We start from the raw sequence: 21,664 nt of genomic DNA, 5'->3' as shown, positions 1-21,664 counted from the left end.
GATCAACACTCCCCTTTTCCGCTCGTGTTGTTCTCCCTGCCTAGCCAAATTTGGTAAGATCCTATTATAGCAGCTTTGGATACTCGTTCTAATATAGAACTAGCTGCACTTCTAGAGAGGCAAAGGTATTTAAGCAAGCGATAGAGAGATTTTGCAGGTAACCTTCTCGCACCTACTTAAACGATCTTCTACAATCGGCATGATGTCATGCACATCGCGACCAAGACACGACCAGCTGTTTTATCGGCTGTCAAGGCGTTAGCGCTACAGATATGTGAGCTTACCTACTTGATCGTCAGTGGCTGACATTACTTAACGTAGAAGTAATGATGATCCTTGAACCTATTTGGTAGGTACATTATTCTTACTATTTATGTCAATCTAATAACACTATTGTTAGTTTTGTTTTAATGAGATAGGAATTGGAAATGATACGAAGGGGCCAAAGAGCAATTATATTTGCTGTAGGCAGCCCAGAGAGATACCTAAATACCTAGGTATCTCTCTCACAGTCTACTTCGAATGCATATTATAATTTAATAATTTTAAGATATTTGAATAACTTTGATGCTCGTTGGGTTCCGAAGGTGATGGAATGGAGTGCGACCCCGCACTAGAAAGCGCAGTGTTTGGTCGACCCCCACCAGGTAGACTGACTACAACTACCTTATTTTGGAATACTTACCAAATTACTGTTTCAGTTATTTTACTTTTTTATGGAAGTTATTTTCTTTACGGATTATATAAAAACTAAAGAGGTATAGGTAGAGTAGGTACCTACTAAATACGAACTTAAACATAAGTTCGTATTTAATTGGTAGTTCTATTACTTATCAATATGACATATTTAGTAAAACACTATGCGCGTTAGTGTATGATTTATTACATAAATAAATAAAAAGTTACGCGAAAAATTATCTAATATTCTGAACATCTGATTTTTAATAGGCCCGACGGCTTCTTAAAATTATAATAGGTAGGTATAGGACGATTACCTATACGATTCGTAGTGTAAGGAAAGGTAATTTTTGTTATGATAATAACTTTATCTTATATCTTGGCGGTACAGTGGTTAACCTGTTTAGGTAGGTAAATATCTTATAAGCTTACGGTCCTGGGTTCGAGAACTGCGTAAAGCTAAGTTATAGATATTTATTTTATATCTCAATTTGATACCTTAGTAGAATCACGGAGTAAGGAAGTTACAACCCTTACTTCAGAGAACACGTGGTCATGGTCATTGTTATTGTCATCTAACGCTGATAGTTAGAAACATACTCACAACGTGGTGGGTCGAAGCTCCAGATCCCCTTTCCTAGTGGGTCATTAAAATAGACTGTTGATGATTAATAATGCTCATCATTAATAAGAAAATAAGAAGCAAGTAATACTTAATAGAGAAAGGAATTTGGGTTAAAAATAAAAAGCAGTTTAATTTTATAGGCATAATTTTTAATGGAAGACGTTTTACCTCACTATATTAAAAATCTTTTTAAGAATGTTAATTAAGATATATTTTTATTTTTATTTATAATATAAAACTTATTTTTTTACTTCATGCCTTCTGAAAAGATGTGGTTTATGATGGATCATAGAATACTATATTTGTTTGTAAGCAAGCGACAACAGTTATTTTTCTTAATATCATTTAGTAGGTAGTAGCGTTGAATAGCGAAAAAAATGATAAAAGAAACAATGAGGAGAAGAGAGGTTCGAGAAAAAGATGAAAAAAAGAAGAGAGAAAATTTTAAGAGGGGGGCATGAAGTAATGCATTGCGGTCCCGTGCCACCCTTGGAGTAGAGGAGGTTATTTTAGTCCTGCAATACAATACAATACAATACAATTCTTTATTTGCTGATACAGTTTACAAGGTCTTAACAAATAAATATAATCTGTTCTGTATCACGCCCGATTGGCATGCAAAATATTATATTACTTACATTTACAGTAAATATTATGTCATTCCAGAAATTACTTTTAATAATGAATAGAAGAACAATATTAATTAATTTGAAAAAAAGAAAATACAAATAAAAAATAAATGAATCAAAAATTAATTTACATCATATTGTCAAAAGAATAAATTTATATTAAGTCGGACATGCTCTGTCGACAGGCAGGAGTCCTCCTCAAGGAAAAAAAAAAATAGTAGGTAATTATGTTGTGAGTAGTAAATTACCTACTAACATTTCAAATTCAGATTTTTTTCCAAAAAACCAGTTCATTGTAGTCTAATATCTGCTTGCCAGCTTGCACATGTTTTAAAGATATAATAAATAAATAGATATAATAAATAAGGGTAATACATTAATATTTAACTACTTAATTGATTATTCAATTGCCAATTATACATTTAAATTGGTATAATCTTACGCCAACAGCACTTTAGGCTACAAATAATCTATCTAATCGCAACGCTGAATTAAAAATTAATGTAAACATTGACATCGGCTAGGACTTATCTTTAGTTAGACACCGTGTTTTTTCAAATAATAATAAAAATCAACCGTATCAATTTATTGCTTCCTATACGATTCGATTTCAAATTATAGGATGCTGTGTAAATATGTGAAAACATGTGCAAAAAATATTTAAATAGGAATAGTGTTTTATATAGTTACCTACTTATGATTCAGTTATTGTATAAAATTTTGTCATAAAATGAGTGAACTACTAGTAGTCAAGATTGCTTTATTTATATTGACTCCAAATATAAATTGGGCACATTCTTTGGCTAGTTACTTTTTTGGCAAATTTACGTAGGTACGTACCCAGCCGAATGCTGATATTTTATGTTAAGCCCAAAAGGTAACCCAAAGTTAGTTCTTCCCAACCCAAAGTTCTTCTTCATCTAAATAAACTAATAACTAGGTATAGATATCTCAAACTCATTACAACATATAACATGATCTCTAATTTCATCTAGGTACTATTTTTATGTTTTTTAAATAATAATTAGATGCATTATTTACAATAATTTACAGTAACTAAAACAATAATATTTAACTACCTAAACCTATTATAAAAATAAAAAAGGAAATGTAAAATTATCACTTAATCAAATTAATTATGTTAACAAGCATTTACTTAGTTTTTTTTTGTTCGAACTATACAAGGAGAAGGTTCACCGAATGTTATAGTAATAGATCTGTAGGTGTTACAATAACTTCAGTTTAAGCACTCACTCCACTTCACCCAAGAGCCGTGATAGCCCAGTAGATTTGACCTCTGCCTGCTATTCCGGAGGGTTCGAATCCGGTCCGCAATTAAATATCGCGTGTCTCGAACGGTGAAGGAAAAACATCGTGAGGAAACCTGCATATCAGAGATTTTTTTTAATTCTCTGTGTAGGTATGTGAAGTCTGCCAATCCGCATTGGGCCAGCGTGGTGGACTATTTGGCCTAACCCTAAAATGAGAGCATTTTGAGAGGAGACTCGACCTCAGCAGTGAGCCAAATGAGGGTTGATAATGACGATGATGATGAAGCACTCACTTACAACACATACCTATACGAGTGGATTGCATTGCACTGCTCCCTTAAATTTGAGGCAATGCTTTTTTGTGAAATAGCTAAATCACACTCACATAGAGGGTTTACTTTGACATTCTTATATCTAAACCACGCCATAGCGTCAAAAATATATGGGTGGTCTATATTTTTAATACAAATATTAAAGACTGGAATCTTAAATTTCTTCAAAAATTGTAAAGAATTAAAGTAAAAAGCATTGAAGTATTTTGTATGCAAGTGTTGGTGCGTCACTATAGGTGGGTAGGTACATATTTTTGTGAATTATACATATGCTTAGGTACAGTGGATGTGGCGGCCGGGCTCTGAAGTGCAGTTTGGGAATACCGTACCGACTGATACGCCGTAAAATACAGCGCGCGGTGCACAAGGGGTGAGGGAGAAAGGACTCGTTCGAGGACAAATCCTTTTGCCCTTTAATATTTTTTAGAATTGGTTGTCTATACCTTCATTGTGAAGTTCTGGATTCGTGGCCTGTGTTAGACTATGACTTTTTTCCTTTTTTGAAATCCTTAGTAGCTGTCCAGAGTTGGGGAAAATTTTTGTTCATTCAGGGGGTGAAATACAAAAAAAATCCTCAGCTCAAGACAGTTTCGGACAGCACGTTAAGTCGTTAGTTATATCTATCGCTAACATTTGATAATGATCGTTACAAAGACAAGCCACTACCCAACACGCACTGAATCAGCCTAATCGTAGTGAGCTGATGAGTATGACGCCCATGAACGTTACAGATCATGCCTAACACGTGCTTGCGCCACTTCTAGACGTACCTCCATGTGACGAAGATATAGTGCATGCGTTCGAATATATAGCTATGTGGACTACGAGTCAAGATTTGCATGATCAGGAGTAGTATTTCAGATTTTTTATTTTTTATTTTTGTCCTTATCTGCTAACTCGTACAGTAAAAAATAGCGTCATTTGTAAACTGAAAGAATACACTAGGTACAAAAGACACAGGGTACAAAAGTTAAATTATTACTATATATTCGTAGATAATTACTACGCACTAATATAAATATAACATATTATTACTATACGAATAAGTAGGTACGTATAAATTAATGATGATAATCTAAATTACAAATTAATTACAGTACTATGTTATTAAATATTATTAAAAGTTATAAGACAGACACCTACTGGTATCATATTACACGCATATCATTTGCTGGAAATATTCATCTACTTAATCGAATTTAGATTTTGACTTTGCTAGGTATATTTTTAGCTAATATAACTGTTAACCGGACATGCAACAGTTTTTTTACAGTTTCAGTAATTCATTTCATAACATAAAGTAGTAGGTATATAATGTACATAATTTGATATGAGTTAGTTATGAGGTTATTACGAGTACCTACCTATCATACAAGTTTAAATGTCATTGATGAACGGTTAGTTTGTGTGTTGTAAATACACTATCAAATTACACTTCTTTGTATAAAGACATTATTGACCACACCTTCGCCATTTATTTAGCTTATAAAGCTGCTGCTTATAAAGAAGCTGTGAGTTTTTAGCACTTACCTACTCCTATCTATACATGTAAGAGCAATTAGCTATTATAAAATACCTCGCTAAACTATTGTACCTATATACAGAGTTATAAGTATTAATAACTGAAACAAGTTTTATCGAATAAAGTCGCAAAGCTGCCAAGTTTTTTCCCTAATGTGTCCATAGATATCTTCAGACGCGTCCCAGCGTTGTCGCCACGTGTGTACAGTGCGGGGTCAATAAAATATGTAGACATCCTCGACGTGCCGCCCGGGCCCTCTCCGCCTTTCCTATAACAAGAAAGAATTTTTCTATGCATTTATTTCTTGTATCGGTGAGAATATTTAGAAGGTTTATACTTTTTTTCGTATCTACAGAGATAACCGATATACCTTTGACCAACGTTCTATAGAAAGTAACGTTATTTATATTGTAAAGGAGTATTCCTAAAGACGTTATTGTGGTAAATGAAGCGGATGTAGGTATGATATAGGATATATTTGTAACAATTGATACAAAGTAGGTATTTTTAAAGCATAATTATGACTTTGTATGTACCTACGTTCCAATAGATACATCAGATTAAAATAATCTGGATATATTTAATGATTCCTACAGAGATATTTAAATTGTGGTCTAGAAACATCATATATAAACATTTTATCCAATAAACCATATGAACATTTTACTTTTAACATTTTAAGGTAAAAACTTTCTAGGTATTCCAAAATACGTAGATACTCGTGTCTACCATATGTCTATATACCAACATTGACTTTATTCTTAAAAAAGTTCCTCGTTGTCTCCAACATATAGATATACATATAAGTATTTTTATTGTTTAATAAAATCCAATTATATATCTCTTATGGTTAGATGGGCATATAAAACAATATGACAAAGTGTGATCAAACGAATTGATATTTATTCGGTGATCTCAAATATTGTAAAGGCATTGTTCCACTCCTCCGCACACTGCATAATTAAATTTATTCAAGTCGTGGAAGTTTTCTGCAATTCATTCGTGCAGTTTGTAATACTTTTTTATAATTAAATGTGTTGAGCCACAGTTATTTTAGCGATACAGCAGCTTACCTTTTCAATTTTATTTTATTGATATACCTATTGAAAATTTATTGAGCCTATGTGTGGTCGACATATTGTGTTGAAATCGTTTATTTATTTGTATATCGCACTGATTCTCTAACAAAGTTCGACACTGACTGGTACATTTAAACATAGCAAGTGTAGGAAAACATCAAGAGGAAAAAACATCTTATTCTGAGAGGAGACTCGAGCTTAGCAGTGAGCCGAATGTGGGTTGATAACGAAAGTGTTTTTCAATGACATTAACGTATGTAAACAAAGCTAGTATCTGTAGGTACAGCTTTTGTGCGAGCAGTGTTGTTTGTACCTACCTATTAGAAAATAAAATAAATTGCGGAATGTGAAGATACGCAGTATTACAGCGCGCATCAATGGAACAGCGCCCTAACTTCGTCTAAGGCAGATATTATTAACAGGCCATAGAAGCAATTGTTAAGGACAATGCGTTGTTACAATGCGTACGATGCCTAATTTGTAGTTGTCGCGGACATATTTCGATTATACCATAAGGTTTATTAGGGCAACCGGACTCAATTGATTTAGGGCTATCTATGTAAATAGATGTACTTTGACCCGATGTAGAATAATAAGTCGTAAAGAAGAGAAATGGTGCTCTAATAAAACCTGTTTTCCAAAGACCTCCAAAGAAGACGATTCTAAGTTTTACCGGAAGAAAATCATATAGATGTAGGTATTTATTACCTGACTATTGTTTTGGATTTACTTTATAGGTATCGGTAATAAATACCTATTTAATTCAAATTACTTTATGCGGCTTTAGTATGACAGAATTATTACGTCTTAAAAATAAAATCAAATGTTTTAGATAACTAAGTAATCGGATCGGAGTCGATTTTAAAACAATCCGTGTAAGTGCGTCAGCCAATCGAATTCCACCAAAATCGTGAGCGATTTGTTGCGCTTCGTCCAAAATAACTACACGCGCTGCGTGATTAAGCAATTTTGTAGAGTAGGTACCGTCGCATTCAATTTTCTATAATTCGGATTGCGTCAACTTTGTGCCGCGTTACGTTTGACACTAAAACGATGCTGTCTCATTAAGCGGGAGTGAGGGCTCGTTGCGGTAAGTTACTGACGGGTGTAGCCGTAAAATGCCGCACTTGATGGCGTACAAACACTGCCCGCCGCGCCACACGACAGTAGGCATGGACACTTCTCTCACCGACTGTACCTACTGTTACGCTAACGCGCAGTATTCGCGAATTATCGCCGATAAAGTAAACGATTGCTTTATTAGAGCGACTGAAAGGAATGATGCGGTATTCGCTCAAAGCATCCACCGTCATGCATATTTGCGGAGCGATTTTATTTTAAGACCCGTTCGGGATTCATTGCAACTTGATTCACCGTTAAAATTCGTATTGCCCCCGATTATTGTAATTTTTAATGTTTAATTTATAGGTTATAAAACAACATTTCGCTGTACCGATTTTGTCAATTTGCGATATTAAAGTGAAATAAAAGTCCACTTTTCAGTTATAACGAGACATTATTTTATGAGCCTGCACAGTTTTCGGTGAGCATGATACGTTAATTAATGGGAGTGCCTTCCAACATTCTCACTCACTCGGAAAGCTTTTTAATTGGATGTTTACAGCATACATTACATACGTTATGCCCGATAAGTCGGTATAAAAGTAGATATACCAGCCTATATAGCACAAATACAAGATTACTTACTTAGAGGCAGAATATTAATTAATTAAATATAAACGGAATTAAAATAAGCCGATAAGATCGTCGGCACCGCGCCTCCCTCGTATGTACGTATTTAAGAAACTGGTGCCGTAATATTATTTCAATCCAAGTATATCTGCTTAAGTTAATAAGGTGTCAGCCGCAATCTGATGCTGGCTTTAAACATAGGTATCTACCGCCCGGGTTGCGAGTTCGGTCCGCTCCGAACAGGTCTGATAATATCCACAAGCACTTATATACTAATTTTATGAGACATCTGAGAGTAACTGCCTTTCGGCCTTCCACATCGGCCCGTACTGCGTGTACTTATCTATACGGCTAAATATAACCCGACCTTCCTACCATGCTGTTTTTATCTGCGTTAGAAGAGTTACGTTTATAAAATTCAATAGAATTTTTACTAAAGGTTCTTCAGTGCCCACATATAGGTACCCGATACCCGTGTACATAAAGTGTCGGCCTCCGTGGCGCAGTGGTATGCGCGGTGGATTTACAAGACGGAGGTCCTGGGTTCGATCCCCGGCTGGGCAGATAGAGATTTTCTTAATTTGTCCAGGTCTGGCTGGTGGGAGGCTTCGGCCGTGGCTAGTTACCACCCTACCGGCAAAGACGTACCGCCAAGCGATTTAGCGTTCCGGTACGATGCCGTGTAGAAACCGAAAGGGGTCTGGATTTTCATCCTCCTCCTAACAAGTTAGCCCGCTTCCAACTTAGACTGCATCATCACTTACCAAAAAAGGAAAAAACAAACAAAAATATAGAAAAGTTTTCTGTGTAATGTTGTTAATCTTATTTCAATTTTAACAGAGTTGTTGAAAAACGATTGCGTCAACGTATAACTCTCGAACTTTACGAGCGGTGAGTGTTAAAACAACTAAGTCATTAAATTTTCATAAGATGTTTCATGTTTTGATAACGCGTATAAAAAAGCTTACAGGGTTAATATTATATCGTAAGATACCTTTAAGGAAATTTAAAAAATATATTAAAAGACTATTTATGTACCTATACCTATAGGTAAGTATATTATGCAAACCTACATACCTACGAGTAGGTACGTACATCAAGAAACCATATATGTAAGTTTATTTTATATAATATCTATCTACCTAAAACATTTCGAATCTACCATGCACGTGCAAATATAGACTGACTAGTTATTTAGTAATTTTAATCTAATTAACTAAATTTTGCCAATCTCTAGTAAATCCTGAACCCTGGCTTTACTAACCGGACACGAAAAAATACTCTATGTATTCTTAATACTCTAAAATACCCTGAAACCGAAAAACCCTTAGGAGATGTTGAATTGATAATGTTTTATTGTAAAGTGAAAATCTCTTTGTCTTTTATATTAAACATTATTAGAAGTAGATAAGTGAAACCTTGCAAAGTAAGTTTTTCAAAGTCCCTCAGGAACCATGGATTTTTCCTAGATAAAAGTGGCCTATGTGTTAATCTAGATCATAATCTACCTCTACTTCAAATTTCAGGTGATTCGGTTCAGTAGCCGAGGCGTGAAAGAGTAACAAACATTCATACCATTAAAAAAAATAATCAGGTTTTCGCAAATCTAAGGAATCCATGGAATTTCCATTCCAAATTTCAACCAAATCTCTTTAGTAGCAGTGGCGTTAAAGAGTAAAAAACATCCATACAAACATACATCCATATAAACTTTCGCGTTTTTATTATTAGTAGGATTATAAATACTCTAATCACCTACAATATATAAAGCAATACATACTAACTAAATTAAAAGGACCACCTATAAGGCCTGCTGATTTAAATATAAAAACATTAAGGGTTAATGTCACATAATGTAAGTATACAAAAAATTAAACATAGTGAAACCGAGAACCTCCTTTACGTAAGTCAGTTAATTAAGCTACTGGCGCTGAGCTTTCACGCTCAATAAGGCAATGTCTAATTACATTTTAATTGAAGTAGGTAAATCTACCTATCATATATTAATGCATGTATGTAATAAACAAAGATTAACCGCAGAGAAACGAATACGATTTTTTAATTTGTCAAACGGGATACTGAGAGGTCGTACTTTTTCTTGAAATTATTAACACATAATAATGTAATTTTATGGTTTCTTTTAATGGAACGTTGGGGCTATCGGCATTGCTTGGGGCTCGAGATATGGCCTCCATAATGCTTGATGTTAATGGGCCTGCTCGATGAGGTTTGTATAGGTATGCATGTGATGTAGTGAGTATGCTTATCCATTTATATTTAAGCCGTATGATATGCCTACCAATAAAAGTACCTACATATCTTACTTATGAAAATTATTTGCGATAACACTGAGTTACACAAATCTACTACGAGATTTACCTATTTACCAGATAAGATATTGTTATTAAACCAGTTTTATAAATTATACCTCATTATATCTTTACCTGAAATGATAATTTATCGATACAAAATTAATCGATGCAGCACAGTAGGTACTTAAAAGGTAAGTTTATTTGATTAGGATAAGGCACATGGAATGGCGTGGTGCACTCTGCTGACATGATGTCAGCCTGGCGGGCTTTATGTTTAAAAAAAATTAGATTGAAGGCTTATGTAGGTCCTACACTCCTACAACCTACTCCAACAATTTTGCAAATTGAGGCTGCTACTGATATTTTTTGGGAGCTGAAAAACCCAATGATATTGTTTTATATGTCTAGAGTTTTTACGCAAATGTAAACAACTGGATTATCCATTAGTAGTCATTCGAATTAAGTTCCAAAGGCCCTTTGGAACTTAATTCGAATGACTACTAATTTATAAGCTATATTGTACCTAAGTACCAATTTAATAGGTAGGTATAATTTACTCTCAAAGTTAATAACTATACGATTACGTAAACCATAATCTGAATAGATATTACGTAGTTTTAATTAAAGTTACGTTAGGTTTAATAGATATCCGTAAAATACTTAATCTAACATAGATATATAAGTAGGTACGAGTAGGTAGGTAGTACCTACATATACCGAACCCTAAACTTATATGGCTATTAAAACTCTATTCAACACGACTAAAATATCGACATGTTTTGTTGTTCTTCTAACATGTTATAATTCAAGTGGCGGGTAAGCCCGCCAACCAAATGGATCTTGAAAAACAACTAGTTATTTTGACAAGCGCTCTTTTGAACCAAGCTATAAATACGCACAACGATACGCGAAAAGTTACTCTAACCTTTTCTGTTAGAGTTCATTTTACAATGGAAAGGGAAAAAAATAATATAAGATTCTTTTCATTAGTTACGCTAGACCTTAATTTTAATTTGGAATGAGCTTTTTATAGAGGACTTTCTGAAGAGAAACGATTTTTCATAAGTGATGAGGCGGCACCGATTGTGTATTATTGGATAAATATTTTTAAGAAAATCTCCGAGGAAAAATGTTGGATGCAATAAATAATACTAGGCTGTGTCGACACGTGGAACTAATCTTCCGATTATATGTTTGTAATGAATTAGTTCCCCTCGAATTAAATCAGGTCGAAGGCCGGAGTTAGAAACTTCGTAGCACCGTCATAAATTTAAACTCTATTATTGGAATGGTTATCAGCAGGTACAGAGATTAGAGGTCCATTGGTTTTACCATACAATCACCTAGTTATATGTCGATTAGACTACCTATGTATCGGTACGTTCAAAGTCAGACGGGCATTTTGAATAAATTAAAACATTTAATCAGTTTGTGACTATTTGGTATTTGCACGTATTATGCAACTTTGTTGTAAATAATTCGATTTATATTATAATATGAGAACTAATCAGTGTTTAGTATGTTCCTAATAGTTTGAATGTATCGGCGCCAGTATCTATAGTAAGTATCTTTTATATCATCTGGCATCTATGCTAAATGGTGGGGTAAGTTTATCTATACTAATATAATAAAGCTGAAGAGTTTGTTTGTTTGATTAAATGCGCTAATCTGAGGAACTACTGGTCCGATTTGAAAAATTCTTTCAGTGTTAGATAGCTCATTCATCGAGGAAGGCTATAGGTTATTTTATCCCTGTATTCCTACGGCAACAGGAATTACGCGGGTGAAACCGCGCGGCATCTACTAGCAATTAATATTTGGTGTGATAATCACTATGGGTTATTAGTTGTATTTAGTAAGCTGACGTTTCAATAGTGCTTGAAATCTAAGCCTGCTTGAAATAAATTAATTTGACTTTAACTTACGGCCGCTTTTAATAACCTATCTATCCGCCATTTCGCTTACTAAAGTTAACAAATCTATCTCTCTGTTCTTATTTGCTTTTGAATAACCTACTGACAGATAGTCAACTATGTAAAAATAGTTTAACTGTTACTGATAAACGAGGATAGCTATCTATCCGTAATCTTGGGTAGGTTATTTAAAACGGCCGTTGGGAATCTTCTTTGGCTAATGATCGAGAACGATAGGTAAACTTTATCTTTTAATCACGCAGGGATTTAATAGATAGTCGTAGGTGATCTACCTAATCGAATTCAGACTAATTTTAGCTATATTTACTTTGGTAAGTCTATATATATCTAAGGAAACTCAAAATGGTGTCGCAAAGGGACATATGTATGTATTTCTGGTATAACTAAATGTGTGTAAGTACCTAATATAAAGGTTAAATCCGCCGAAAGCTAATTGAGACGAAGCGAGTCGGTCGGAAGCGACCGTGTGGAGCGCAGGTGTTGGTAATGATTTAATTTTGGCTGGATCGCGCACTCTCGACGTAATGTTACCTCTTGAATACCTAAATGAATCTGCTGATTGGCCAATCAACATTTTTGCTCCGGATTTTATAATTGTTTTGTCTATTTATACATTTGCAATGAAATCTCTTTAGTTGAAGATTCTACTGCTATTATAATAATATTTTATACTCTTTTACTCAAAAGTATTTTACAAATTTTGATTAGTATATGAAAGGGAGTTTGTTAATTTCGCTTTCATGACACAGATAAGGACACCAATCGTAGATAATTAAAATTTTTATACGCATTGAAAGGGTTACAGAAAAGAGAATAGGTATTTATTACATTTTATAGAGGAATAATTTTGTTCCCGAGGATGTTAAAAAATCATTTTCTATTTCTATTTTCTTCTCTATGACTTTGAAAGTTTAGTTGAGTTGAACTGTTATTTTTATGAATCAGTCCAATTATTCGTGAGCGAGAGATTAAATACTTAGGTATATTGTTTATATTATATATGTATAGGTATTCTTCTTTTAGAGTTATGCAGCAACTCGAAAATGGTTGTCAAACATGATGCCATATATTCATGTTATAGCTAATTAGTGCCATAAATAAATTTATTTCGCAAACAGAACTGGTATAATATTGTATTAATTTTACTGTTTACCTACTGTTGATACAGCAGCGGACATTAACCCGCAGGTAATCCTTTTTGATAGCCTATTCATTTTTATTGGTTTTTGATTCATGTACCTACTAACTGGATTCTAGTCTGGTATTTTTAAATTAAGGTTTATGTAACGTACCAACGACCAAAGCTTACCTATTTTCATTGGATGGGTATTTTACTTGTACGTAAGGTAGGTAACTTATATTATGTAGGTATACATAGGTACATATAATTCTTTACATAAAACCTAGATGATAAGCCTATATACCTAGGTATATAACGCATTCATATACTGTAAAGCTTTATATTATGTACCAGGTATAACATATTATGTAGGTATACCTACAATATTTTTTTTTTAACTTTTAGATTTTAAAGAAGTACTTAACTTCGCGCTTGAAGAATTAAGATCATAAGTTAACTGATTAATTCCACGTGGACTGACAATCAAAAGGTCATTTTATTATTCTACTTACAACCTTAAGGGATACTGACTAAAGAATTCTAAATAAGTGTATTGTAATTGTATAATTTCAATTTCACACCAACAAAATATTCACTTAATCAAAGATTTTATAATAAATATGTCACTAACTTGTCGAAACTGTTAAACAAATAATACCTAAATATTGTCTACAACGACGAGTTATGTATTCAGGAAGTGCAAGAACTATATATACATAAATATGTAATGTAAGTAAACATAAAACTTTGCATGTGTGCGCTTAGTGGAGTAGCTAAATTAGGATCACTTTTTGCGGTGATCTAGACACGTAACATACCTATCTATAGTATAAAATATCGCTGTATTTAATACAATAATTATCAACTTGTTATCGCTATATTGGTTCACACATTCGAGCAGTCAAAGTTTTAAAATACTTAATTACCTAATAACTTAATTCAATTATGGTGGATAGGTATTATAATAGTAACTTTTAATAACTTTTAATTTGAAAAATAGTTATAAGAATAACTATTTTTCAATATAGATCGGTGGCCGAGTAAATGATTTTATAGGCGTTGCAAGGTACCTTATTTATTACTTGAATCGACTTTCAATTTACATACTAATGTTTTGGTCCCCTTACACACATATTTTGCTACAATTTACACAGTTCAGATTGTCAACTGGCAATACATTCATTTATTTTATATTTCCAATTGCCTGCTATAAAGTCGATCGTAAAAAGATTTTTTTCCAACAATTTTTTCATTACGATTCCGGCCTGACTCTATATTGAACTCTTATAATATTCATATTGCCTATTAACCTTTTCAATAACTACGTTAAGTTGTATAAAAAATTTTCCTACGTATGTATTGTATTATTGCATCAATTTATTTGTGAAAGTCCAGTTTACCTACGAACGGTGATTGTTAAATAAATTTAATTTTTCTTATGTAGTAGGTATAGATACGATTTTATTTTTCCTTCTTACATTTTCGGAAGACAGCAAAGAAGTATCAAAAAGCTTACATTTGAAATTTTTGCCAAAGTGGGATTGAAGTTTGAGATTTTATTCGGGAACGCGACCTCGTTTTCCACAAAGTTTTCTCATAAAGGCGCTCGAAGGCAGACAGCGAGTTTTCTGGAAAAAAATACAAAAATCCTTTAATAAAATTCCATTCGAAGTTCATTTAAGAGTAGGTAGTTGTTACAAGACTACCTACTGTGACACTAAAATCAAATTTTGTAAGAGTTCTTTAAATTTATCTTTTTGGGTTCTTTTGGATCCTTTAGGCAGGTACGGGCTTCAATAATATACCTACCTATTCTTTAAACCTATAGTAGCATGGTAACTTAAGTTACCAATCAAAATAGTCTTCAAAAATCATACAAAGTTAGTTACAATCATTTTAACTGGTCACGCTAACACATAGATACATTTTATTCATACCTCCTACAAAACATACCTACATGTGTGTGTGCTTCCGCGTATTACATTCCGTTAAAGAACAAATATGTTTACGTAACGTTTTATGGGAAAGCGACCTTATATTCTATAAACACACAGATCATTTTAGAGTATCTGATTTCATTGGAGTTACGTGGTTTTGTAGCAAACAGATTGCGTATCGATTAGTAGTGGCTCAGAGTCGATTCAACCGCTTCTATTTATGCTGTTTACCTATTTATAGCCCACGCTATCTGACTCCCTACCTGCACTCAGCCGACGCGATCCACGTTCCCATTTAGCTATACAAAAGCCTACCTATACGTAAGTAATGTACGAAAACTGGATTCCTCCGTAGGTATTTTTATTATTAGATAGCGCCTCTCATCGCAAATGTAAGAAGTTTGCAAAGAAAAACGAGGAAACACTGCTTGTTACACGGATTTTCTTTTTGTAGGGAAAATTCCGCAAAGCGTCCATTAGGGTAAAGCGAATTTCTGGTTTCCTCCAGTTTGTTAATAGAATAAAATTATGGCATGATATCGAGCTCGAGTAGACGCAAAGCGGATGTAGCGCGAGTTATTAGAGCCATTTGCTTAATGGAGCATTCCGAATCTGTCACATCCATTGGTTTAATACATATGACAATATTTCAGCTATATGTTAGGTACTTTTAACAAAACAGTTGGAGTATTCGTAACTAAAGTTTAAGCAAATATTAGTGTGCAAAGTATATTCCAGGTTGTGCTACATTGGTGTTGAACTCAGCGAGCAAACAATTAATATTTGCAGTTTAAGATTTAATTGATTCGCTTACTTATGTAGGTATAGTTCCAAATATAACGGCTCGAGACTATTGTATTTGGAAGTCCATGGGAGATGAAGGTCCAGCAGTGGACGTCAGCGGATAATGATGATGATGATGATGATAAATATTTAGTTATTCGAGAGACATATTAATTCTACCTAAAAGGCCCTCGTGTTAAGTGGTGACACTTATTACAAGGGCACCAGTTTTATTTCTCAATTAAAATATAGAAAAAAGTTATAGTTGGTACCTTGATTTTGACGACATGTTAAACGATCGTTTTTAAGTTTATCAGGTGAGAAGTGTCGCGACTCTCGACACGTGCCAACGATTTTAGTGTCCATAAACAGGGGCAGTTAGAGCTCATCTTTCTTCTTAACGACCGACAGGATTGTTTATAGAGTAAAAAAGTAAGCGGCGACCGGTCGCCCACCCCGCCGAACGGCTAGAATTATTTATTGTTATTGCAAACATGTAGCAAAAAGCTAAGCCTTTCGTGCGCTTTTATTTTCATATGTTTCGCTGCGTAAGTAGGTACCTCTTACTCGTAAGGACTATAGGTACACTAGTTCGTGCGTAAAGTTACGTGGAATCAGTTATTTTATGATTTAGTAAGGTATGGGATTGAAATGAGTATCTTATACTTATAATCAAGAGGTATTTTAATAGTTCTTTTTAAGCCGAAATCGAGTGACATTTTTTTTATTATTTACCTATCTGTAGATGTATCTACATATACCTATTTGAAGAAATTAAATATCACGTGTCTCAAACGGTGAAGGAAAACATCTTGAGAAAACCTGCACACCAGAGAATTTTCTCAATTCTCTGCGTGTGTGAAGTCTACCAGTCCGCATTGGGTCAGTGGTCCACCAGTGGTCATTTGGTGGTGGACTATTGGCCTTAAACCTCTCATTCTGAGAGGAAACTGGAGCTCAGCAGTGAGCCGAATATGGGTTGATAATGATGATGACATGTACATTATACAATAAAATTCTATCCCAAAGTGGTTTTGTAACATAATTAAAGATTCAAAAATAAGTGCGAGGACGTAATTTAAAGTTACTATTTATGTTACCTATTAGGCGTAAATAGACTATTTCAGTAAGATATGTACTTACTGAAATAGTGATTACGATCTTTATAGTTACTATAGTTAAAATTTGTAGGTAAGTAAGTAAGTATTATTTGTATAACGAATATTTCGTCTTTGAAAATAAAATTCCGTTCATGAAACCGACCGAGTTAAATATTTGTTCTTTCATATGGCCGGGGGCTAGGGCGCACTCAAAAGAAAATTTCGCAACGCCCCATATATTACGGAGTTGCCCGTAAAACGCTTGAGTTATCGACTCTATAAACGTTTAGCTTTGAACAATCGGTCATCGCCGAGTCACATGGCGCCTTGCGAGGGACTACGAACTAGTAGGTACGCCTACGATTTACTCACGGGATTTTTCTTTAGATTTTAGAAAAAATACCTTATGATTCTTACATTAATCACATAAGCTATATCAGTGTTTCTTTTATTAAATCAATATTTAAATTAAATTTTGAATTTGTTTCATAACTTAAACTGTAGATAAATATTTCATTTTATATAGATTAACCTGTACGAGTAGGTATACATACCTATGTGCACGATACAGTTTTTAGAATATTTTTATGACACACACAAAATACAAAATAGACGTGTGTACCTACTGTACATTTCAACTCAATACCTATAATATAGCTTATGCTAGCCACACACCATCCGATAAGCCCACATGTCTGCAGCTCTAATGGCATGACGTTCGATAAAACTGATCGTGCGTTGGTCGCGATGTGCATGGCATCATGTTGATCGCAACCCACATACCTACCATCAGATTTATCGCCTGTCAAGCCGTTACCGCTGCAGGCTTATGAGCATACTTGACCGTCAGTGGCTGACATTATACAATCATACTAATTCGTTAACCTTTCATAGATCACACTTACTTCGTAATGTTACTGTCACGGACGAATCAAATTGACAGTGATCCCGATATAAGCGATAAGGCTACCTATTTCATTCTACTTATCGCATTATTTAACTCAAACTACTGAGACGTACAAACATTAAATAAGTAACCAAATACAGAAGCCCAAAAGTTAACATACCCAAAACTCCCTACGCAGTTCAAGCACCGAGCATTTATATCGATTATCGCCCGTCGTTCATGAATTAATAGTAAAGACGGGCGTCGTATTCTGTGAAAAACATGGAAGGGCCTCGATAGAATTTTGATTAGGAGAGTTTATTCCAGACGTCGCGCGTTCCGAGGAAATGCAACATTGTTGGGCCGTTCAACGCAGACGGGACTACTCGCGAATTATGTTCCCTTCGACCATAATTAAGTATTTTAATATATTCACTTCATCCGTTCCACGTTTAAACTTGAACTTAGAATGTTAAATTCATGCCCGTCTCCGATACAAACTATAGGTAGGTGTGCGGTTCACACGGTGAGTATTACTGAATTAATTATGCAATCAGCTCGTTACCGCCGAGATTGAGTTAAAAATGGGTTTTAGAAAACCCGGGAGCTGGAGATAAACTCTGCTTTTCGATTACAATCTTGCTTTATAATCTAAAATGTTTCCTTATTTTTTTAAATTACAATAACCACCGTAAACAACACAGAACATAAAATACACTAAAGCTAACAATAATTGTGTGGTAAATAATGTAAAAACCACAGAATACATAGTAAAAACTTACACATTAACATGTACATGAATAAAGATTTTGTTTTCAACGCTGACTAGTAGAACTGATAAATGTTTGTCCGATTTCCTGTATTTTCTGATACTGGGATAAATAAACAAATATAATGGCTTAATACCTGTTATACCTATATATCTACTCCATACATAAAACATGTTCTGAAAAAATACTGGTAGATATCCTCTGTCCCAAACTTAAACTCACTCATGCAGTTTCAATTTAGGAGGGCTTAGTGTATTATTATTTGATTTTATAATGGAGGAGGTAGGTAGATATATTCAGATTAAGGTACTTAACAAGTTTCTTAAGCTACATCGGGTATGAAAACATAGCTCCGGGTTTCTGCCTACTGACAAACTCTTAGAAGGGATGAAAATTACAATATGTATTTCATAGCCCGACCCACGCCTCAAACCTATATCCTCATCATTCGCAGTCAGTTCTAACTATTGAATTAACTATGGACTGTTCATCTTAGAGTTTCGTTTGACAGTTTTTAAGCATGAATTTACCAATTTTGGGATATTGTGTAAAGAAAAACTGAAACATGACTTCCGAAAGCAATCCAAATCAATTAAAAACTCGTAAAACCGTTTCCCACAATGATTCTTATAAGTCAAGCTCGTTATGGTATCCACTATGGGAGATAAACTTGCCTCTCGTGCCGATCGTTAAAACAACTTTTGTTACTATTTTATGAGAACAATTACGACCAATAAAACGTGTTGGGATATGTAGCGATACTTGTGGTCGCGCTGTCATCAGGCAGTGCTTTGCTGTGGCTACTCTACTCAAAAGCACATAAAGCACAAACAAAAACAAACTTTAAAATAATACACAAAAGGTAACAATTCTTGTGTTTGTTAATAGAAGGTGTCGAAATATTTATCTAGTAGAGGAGACAGTCCCTACGCTGCTACGAACCTTGACATTGTCCGCTTGAGTGTACCTATTTATAATTCGTCAACGTTTATTTATATTTGGACCATGTTCTTTATAAATTCAACACATACACTTTGTAATTACGGTGAGTGATTTAATGGTGTGTTTAAAACGTTATCTCTTTTAACAAAAAGGTTTATGTAACATGTGTTTATAAGGTTATTTATGTGTTTTTCTTGGCTTGTAATGTTTTTTTAAGTTGGCGCTGGAATAATCATCACAATTAACGATAGCTGGATCCAGTGATATTAGAGAACCTATGTTGCCATGCTCTTGCTTAGTTTACTGGACATAGGTACCTAGGTCTATTCAATAACACCACCACACACGATGCCAACCTGTCAAGCATTTCCCTTTACCTACTGAAGTTAATGGACCATTCAGCTTGAGGCTAAGTAAAGCTTAGTAGGTGCGTGTTCTCTACTTCAGAACACGTCTGCCTTGGTAGCCATCTTCTTTGACAATTAGATACCATCTACTGCTTCACTTCTTGCACTATATATCTTCAAAGATTATATAGATATAGATGGTAACTAGCTATTATAGAAGGTTTTAACTAGACTAAACCTGAGTTTTTTTAGACAACTTACAATCCAAAAAAGCTGGCCCAGTGTTCTTAATCTATACTATCTATACTAATATAATAAAGCTGAAAGTTTGTTTGTTTGTTTGATTGAACGCGCTAATCTCAGGAACTACTGGTCCGATTTGAAAAATTCTTTCAGTGTTAGATAGCCCATTTATCGAGGAAGGCTATGGGCTATATATAAATTATCCCCATATTCCTACGGAAACGGAAACCACGCGGCTGAAACCGCGCGGCGTTAGTTAGTCAATGATATTTCATTATATGAAACAGATGTTTAAGCCATGGTTACGTTACCTATTACTAACCACGTAAAATTACACATTACGAAATGAATGAGACTGGAAACAGCAAGATAACATAGCATGAAACAACTGTACAACAATAAGGGGGTTGTTTTCAAGGCTGGCGCGTCAAAATACCGCGTGAAAATGCACCCAATTTGGCGAATGAGACGGGCTACAATTTGTGAGGACGGTTATCTGTGCAACCCATCGCACCCCTATGGTACTAGCAGCAAAAAACCACAAAGAAGCAGACTTATGCAAAAAATAGTTTATTTAAATTCGAGTAGGTAAGACTGACGTAATATTGTAATTTTATATTCTTCATAGTTCTTTTGTTGATGTTGACATTCTCGGTATTTACCTAAATATATGAGAGCTAAAAAGGTAACCAAACCAAAAAGAATCGCTTTCAAAACGAAGTCTAAATAAAATAAAAAAAAAAAGTAAAATACCAAGTATAAATTGATTATTCTTGGCGTTAATGTAGCTTGTATATTGAAAGGTATCAAATTGCTACGTACAGTTTATAATTAATACCTAGGTATATAGTAAGTATAGGTAGTTGGTAAATTTATTCCTTTCCACAAAATTAAAAAATTCTATATAGAGATAAACTTGTCTAGATGTTTGTTTATCTACTTACTCTGTGATTGATGATTGTTTTTCTAGATATTGAAAATACGTTACATACATAAGCGGACGTATCAGATTATCATCAATAAATATATAGATTACGTTAATAATACAATGTAAATGAACAGTAGGTATTTTATATTCAATAAGTAACCTATTAAATCGGATATTAGTAAAATTATATGCCTACATAAGTATCAATGGACTTTAAAGATGTAACGTTGCCTATAACACCAATGATAATTTAAAAATATAAAGTTGCAGAGGCGACTAATAACACCAATGATAAATTGATAAAAACGTATAATACTATAATAAATAAGCGTATTATAAAAGATAGCGAGAAATAAAACTCGTCTATCCATGCACACTAGTTGGAAAAGTTGTTCATTACCTACCAATGTTCAAACAGCGGGAAACAGAAACCATGCGTCTGGGCGAGCTACGAAATATTGCGCATACGCACCTCGTCCGCTCTGAGACCGTCTGCAGCAACTGATTTATGTTAAATTTAACCGACTTGAAAAA

The 21,664-nt window shown here is 34.1% G+C and overlaps 1 long non-coding RNA gene across 1 annotated transcript in view; it reads right to left on the bottom strand.

The window, feature by feature from the left end:
• Nucleotides 1–869: 869 nt before the first annotated feature.
• The window catches only part of LOC128198428 (uncharacterized), a 31,080-nt gene continuing 10,285 nt past the window's right edge, over nt 870–21,664 (bottom strand). Inside the window, exons 2-3 of the long non-coding RNA XR_008251145.1 lie at nt 14,711–14,822; nt 870–5,325 (exon numbers count right to left, since the gene is read on the bottom strand). This is a non-coding gene — a long non-coding RNA (uncharacterized LOC128198428). The remainder of the gene's footprint in view (nt 5,326–14,710; nt 14,823–21,664) is intronic.

This window comes from Bicyclus anynana, chromosome 10 (genome assembly GCF_947172395.1).
Source record: "Bicyclus anynana chromosome 10, ilBicAnyn1.1, whole genome shotgun sequence".
Classification (NCBI taxonomy): Eukaryota; Metazoa; Arthropoda; class Insecta; order Lepidoptera; family Nymphalidae; genus Bicyclus; species Bicyclus anynana.
The sequence above is the reverse complement of the archived record's forward strand: the minus strand, read 5'-3'. Positions and strand labels throughout refer to the sequence as shown.